Raw genomic sequence first — 6,000 nt, forward strand, 5'->3', positions numbered from 1 at the left:
GGGTGATAAAATAATAGCAATTATAGCAAATATTAATGCTCCTCTGGGGATGGGTAGAGATATGCATTGAAAGAACCTGCTGGTCTTGTGGAGACCCTCTCCCAACCTTCTCATGTAAGGGACTCAGCCTTTAATTTCATGGCAGTGCCCTTTGCTAGCACCAACCCACGCTTCAGCTGCGCAGCAATGAGTTCCTCGCACCTTTCCAGATAAACTCCAGCCTTCCTGTAGCAAATGCACTCCTCCTTCCAGCTCGGAGGTTTCCTTGCACCATCCTGCCCAGGCTCCAGGCAGGTCCGGAGCTGCGGCTGCCCTCTGCCAGCCCTCGCCTGTCTGTCTGTCCAGCGTGGAGGGAGGGGGCTCAGGCTCATGCAAGAGACTGGGCAGATGGGGGGCTTCTCCACGCGTGGGGTGCACTGGGGTGTTTCCAAGCCCAGCTCCCCACTCCGGTGCGGGGCCTGGGGTGTGCTCCCTGCCCATAAAGGCGTTATTGCTGCGGCCGCCGCGCTGTGGGAGCCCCTCCTGTTGCCCGCTTTGCTGCTGTCGTGTCTTCCTTCCCCTTGGGTGAGCAGCTCTGCTTGACGCTCCGTGCCGCAGCGCTGGCGGAGGAGGAGGAGGCTGCTCGGCGGCTGCTGGGGCCTCCGTTTCGATCGGCCGCTTGCCAGAGACCCAGGGCTCGGGCACGTGTCTTGGTCCTCCTCATCCCGAAGCCTTCCCAAACCGTCGGGCAGCGCTTAAGGCAGGAAGCAGAATCCACCGCTTCTGTTCAGCTTGGAGTGGTTTTCCTATGCTCCCAACATCTCAAGCCTTTGAAGGCTTTTTTTGTGCCAGGAAAGTGGGAAGAGTTACACAGAGCAGAGGCAGGAGAGGCGATCTGGCAGGAGCAGGGCAGGGCTCGGCACTGGAAGCACAGGACGTGCCTGCTCATCCCTGCTCCTTCTCCAAAGCAGATGCTGTGAAATGATGCTTGGAGCAGGGTGCCTGCTCATCCCTGCTCCGGTCCCTGCTCCTTCTCCAAAGCAGACGCTGTGAAATGATGCTCGGAGCAGGGTGCCTGCTGCTCGGAGCAGGGTGCCTGCTCATCCCTGCTCCAGTCCCTGCTCCTTCTCCAAAGCAGACGCTGTGAAATGATGCTTGGAGTAGGGTGCTGCTCCCTTCACCGCTCTCTGTGTATCCTGGGTGTCTGTGGGCCCCTGCGCAGGTCGAAGCCCAGCTGCACTGAAATTCAGATCTTTCCTCTTGGGAACATCTGTTATGAAACCTTGTGACAAATTTCTGCAGAACCTAACAGCTACCGTTCACCCCCCGACCAGCCTTACACGGGGTCTCAAGCATTTCTTTTTGGTCTGGCTATGGGTGAAGAGGACTGGTGCTGTGGACTTAGGAGCCTTCTAGAGGTCAGCTAGACAACCTGCTGCTTGGTCCCAGCAAGTAAAATAAATTTGTTTAGGGCAGAGAAGAATAAAGCCTGCAGAAATCAAAGGTCCTATGAAAATAAATAGACCAAAATTGCAGTGAATCATGAAGAAGAAGAAATTGGGAGCTTTTGCTGTCGAGTCCTCTGAGAGCACACAGTATGCTGTGGGAGAGAGGAGAGCCAGGTACAAAGCGATGCTGGTAAATTAAGTCTTAGCTTAAAGTAGGAGGAATGACTCGGTGCGTAAGCCCTGACCTCAGGGGCTTTTAATCCTTCAGCTCAGTTTCGCATGTGTAACAAGGAGAGCAAATAATGGAGTATTTCAAGGGAGTGGAAGGTGCTGCCAGACGGGAGTGAGGGTATGGGATCAGCTCTGCCTTCGGTGCTTGGAGCAGAGGTCTCCTGTCATCTTTTTTTAAAAAGCAAAACAAAGCTGCCTTTCATGTCTGCTTCCCACGAGCATCTTGTAGCTCTTCTGACTCTCTTGCAGGTTACAGCTCGGTGTTAGTGATCCGTTCCCTAGCGCTGCTTCTCCCTGAAAGCGGGAGCCCGCACGTGGTGGTGTGCCCGATGCTGCCCTCTGTTCCTCTTCATCGTGGGGTTTCTCCATCACCCCACGCTGCTGGAAGGCGGGAGCTGGGGGCTGGCTCTCCTCTGGTGCCAGGAGAACGCGTGCGCAGGCTTGGTAGCACTGGGGACGAGTTTCTCCCGTTTTGGGTATAAATCTGCGAACCTGGGCAATGGATCTGCAAACACCTGACCCTCTCCTTGTCTTGCTTTGCTGGCTTGGAGGAGCAGCAGGATGAGCCCTGACCAATGACTTTGTGCCGTGGGAGGTTTGCACCACGCAGCACCTTGAATTTCCTGTGCAGAAATCATTTAATATTAAACAAGCTGGACCGAAATGCACAGGAGGAGCAAAAGCCCCGGTAATAAAATCACTTAATGCAGTTTTTCTGGTCAGCTAGAGGGGATTATACGTGTTTCCAAGTGACTGGAACAGGTCTTACCCACCTGCCTTAAACCTCCTCTCCCCTCTCTCGCAGGGACTGCAAGCCAGAGCTCCCCTCAGTCACAAACAGCAGCTTGCCCTGTGCCTGCCTGGAGCTCCGCTCCGTTCGGGTGAGGGAGGAATCCAGTCTCGCTGGAGCCATCCCTGTCCGTGCCCTTGGATGGAAAGCTGGGGTGGGTCGGGAGACCAGTGCCCTGCTTCCCTGCCAGCGGCACAGGGCCTCTCGTCCTCTCGTGCTTAGGCTGGCCCTCGCCCTGCAGCCCCCCAGCGCTAGCGGGTGTGGAGGATGCAGAGGGGGGGGATTTAATGGCATTACCGTTTCAGAGGCAGCGAAATAGGTGGCTGGCAGAAGCATGCTGGAGTAGGAGCTCTGTCATGTTTAATATCAATTTAAATTAGATTTCGCTGGGGAAGTACGGAAAACCATTCATTTATCTTTCAAGTCTTCTCCTTAGTTTGTTTCAATTCAAAATGTTTTGCCCTTTAAAAGAGCGAGAACGTCTGTGAATACCAAATTCGTGCCCCTGTGGATACCGTTTGTTGTTCATTTGAGCTTGGAGCCGCTTTCTGCTTTGGAGAGATTTGTCCTGGAGCTCGGGGTGCCCTGATGCTGCGGGTCAGAGCCACGGGGTCTGGGCTGGTGGTGGGATGCAGCCGTCCCCGGGGATGGGGGGATGGGGCTGCCCTCCTGCGGGGACACAGCGGGCTGGTGGGGACCCGAGGAGATGGTACCCTGTTAAGACGTCCCAGGTACTGGAGAGTTTCTGCTTTTAAAGCTGTGTTTAATGATACCAGCACACTGCGCATCGCACGAAGCAGCTGCAACTGCATTTCTTGTTATGCAGCTCGTCAGGCACTGATTGAGCCTGTAAATAACCGCTGGCTATTTCCCAGTTCCCTCTCAATCAGGCTCTTCTGGCTGTGGGCAGAGCCAGGTTTGAAATGTTGAACCAGTGTCGGTGTCCGGTGTCAGGCCGGAGGGGCAAAGCGCGTTGGGCGCTGGAGGAGCGGGGGTGTCTCGGCGGGGCTGTCCCCCCTCTGCAGTGACTCTGCCGTGGGCTGCCCGCGGCCCGGCCGTGCTGCGCTGGGGTCACCCGGCTGCACCCTGCCTGGCGCGGGGACGCGGGGAGCCCCGGCTGATGGCCGGCGGTGTCACCGGGGCTGGGGGCTGCGGCCGAAGGGTCCCGCCAGCCCCCGCTGAGCTGGGCTCTTTGCAGTGATGCCGCTGGCCGGTGCCCAGCCTGCGCGGAGGAAAACCGGCGTCGAGGAGCTCGCGGGATGTTGTTCCTCCTCCGCTGAAGGCACGGGAGGACAGTTCTGGAGCGGCCCCCTTGCAGCCTGTGTTTATATCTTCTCTTAATCTCAGCTCTTTTCTCTCACACCAGCACTCTAAATTCCTTTGGATTTTCATTTTAAAATAGCCTCGCTTGGCTTTTGCTTATCAAGCGAGAGTCTTTTCTTGATTTATCGCTTGTGACATAACCAGTTGGGTAGTCTGATAACCAGGTTTAACTAGTTGGTGTGCTGCTGCTGAGAACTAGGGTCCACACTTGCCTTTGGCTGTTACTTATCCTGGTGTTAATAGTTTTTTCCTTAATCAAAAAACAAGCAGCAGTAGAATAATGCTTTCCTTTTCAGCAAAGAGCAACACGGCTGCAGGATCAGGAGCCAGGTGATGAGGGGAGGCACTGCCGGTGTACGGGGGTCGCAGACACTGCTCAGAGCAGTGATGTGCATCAACCTACGGCGAATGCAGGGGGAAACCAGACAGTGAAAGCTCTCTGGCTGGCAGGAAAATGACCCCAAGCAGGGGCTTTGCAACACGGGTTGAAGGTAAGAAGAGTCCTGCAGTGCCTGGCCCTGGGCTCCAGGGAGGGTCCTTGGGTGAGCACATTCAGAGTGGGGCTGGCTGCTCCCCTACCTGGGGCTCGGAGCTCAGGTGGGCTCAGCCCGAGCTCCAGAGCCCCCTCCTCGGGAACAAACACCCCCGTGACAGCGCTAAGCAAGGGGCTCTGTGGTTTGCGAGTCTGGAGTTGGGGAGCCCCCCGGGCACGCTGGAGGTGGCTCTTCTGTGGGAGCTGCTCTCCCCGGGAGGCAGAGGGATGGTGGGGGGGGAGGTTACCCCAGTTGTGTCGTTCTGCTCTCCTGGGGGGGGCAGGTGCCAGCACCCCTTTGCCACCCAGCAATCCCACGGGGCCGCGGCTGCTCCCGGGTGGCTGCGGTAGCAGAGGCAAGGCTGGGAGCAGACGGCAGCCTGTGATGCCCTGCTACTTCATGGCTGTATTTTTAGAAATGGCCAACGTGGCCGTCTGGATTCCCCGTATTGTGTAGCTTTGCACAGCACCTACTGCCAAAATCATGCAAAGCTCAACCAGAGCTGCAGATGTGAATATAAACCAACCCTTCCGTGACAGCCCGGGGCAGCCGTTTCAACAGGAGCTGGTGACTGCTGGCGTAGAGCAGTGCGCAGGGACGGCAAGGCCGAGTCAGATGGAGATTTCCAGCTCCACCAGTTGGAGTGGGAAGAGTGTTCAGCTGGTGCGTACGTAGGAGAGTTGGGGTTGATGCTGCTTGGCTTGTCAACCTTGATGTGACGGTGGAGGCTGGCTGCGGTGGCCGGGTCCTGTCCTGGGTGGCCCTGGGGTCCTTTCTCGTTCTGCAGCCCTGAGCTGCTGCAGTGCAGAGGAGCCCCTCTTGTGCTGGAAGGACAGACTGAAAACGCAGTTTTGGTTCTGCTCCTTCACGAGCACGTGCCACGCTGCAGCGGAAGGATCACGCTGACAGTTCTGGGCTTGATGGAAGAGGCTGGGAGAACAGAACGGGAGCACGTGTCCTCGTAGCCTGCCCCCGAGTCCAGCAACCCTGCTGCTCTTAACAGGAAGGTCTTACCGGTGGTTTCAGAACTCCACTTTCATCCTCTGGACTGGCATTTTTTGACAACATAGAACAGATTTGCGAGGAAGGAGAGCAAGTGTTCTACCCTCTGAGGTCCGAGGTCCTGGCGCGATGACATGAGCAGGGCGCCTGGGATGGGATTGCTAGATGTCCGACTTGCTCATCTCGGGGGGTTGCTCAAGCATCTGGAAAGCCCTTTGCTTCCCCACAAGGCGTGGCTGATGGTTTTTCCCCGTTCCCACTGGGAGGTTTTACAGTGCGCTCTCGTCATACCCTCCAGTGCAGCAGAGAGGTAACACGGTATAGAGAGGGGGGCTCAGAAGCCCAGTCCCCCTCTGAAGGGAGCTAGGCGAAGCTGGGCTTTGTCGGACTAGAACGCTGCATGAAGTGTTTGTGCGAGGCGGCCGAAGCTGAAGTGCAGAAAGCAGTGCCTGTTACCGCTCATAAATAAGAAAAGACGCGGCTCTTTGGATGACGTCATGGCAAAGATGTGCAGAGGGACTTTTGCAGTGTTGATCGATATTGCTTGGCTGTGGCACGTCCAGGAGGCTCTTACTGCCTGCAGATATAATCCTTTCAAGCCCTGGAAGGGGGGTTAGTCTCTTAATAACCCAGTGCAGAATATAGATGCCTATTTGTAGCGCTGGCATCTTTGCATGTGAAAGGCTTCAGCTGC

The sequence above is a fragment of the Opisthocomus hoazin genome, chromosome 11 (assembly GCF_030867145.1).
Source record: "Opisthocomus hoazin isolate bOpiHoa1 chromosome 11, bOpiHoa1.hap1, whole genome shotgun sequence".
Classification (NCBI taxonomy): Eukaryota; Metazoa; Chordata; class Aves; order Opisthocomiformes; family Opisthocomidae; genus Opisthocomus; species Opisthocomus hoazin.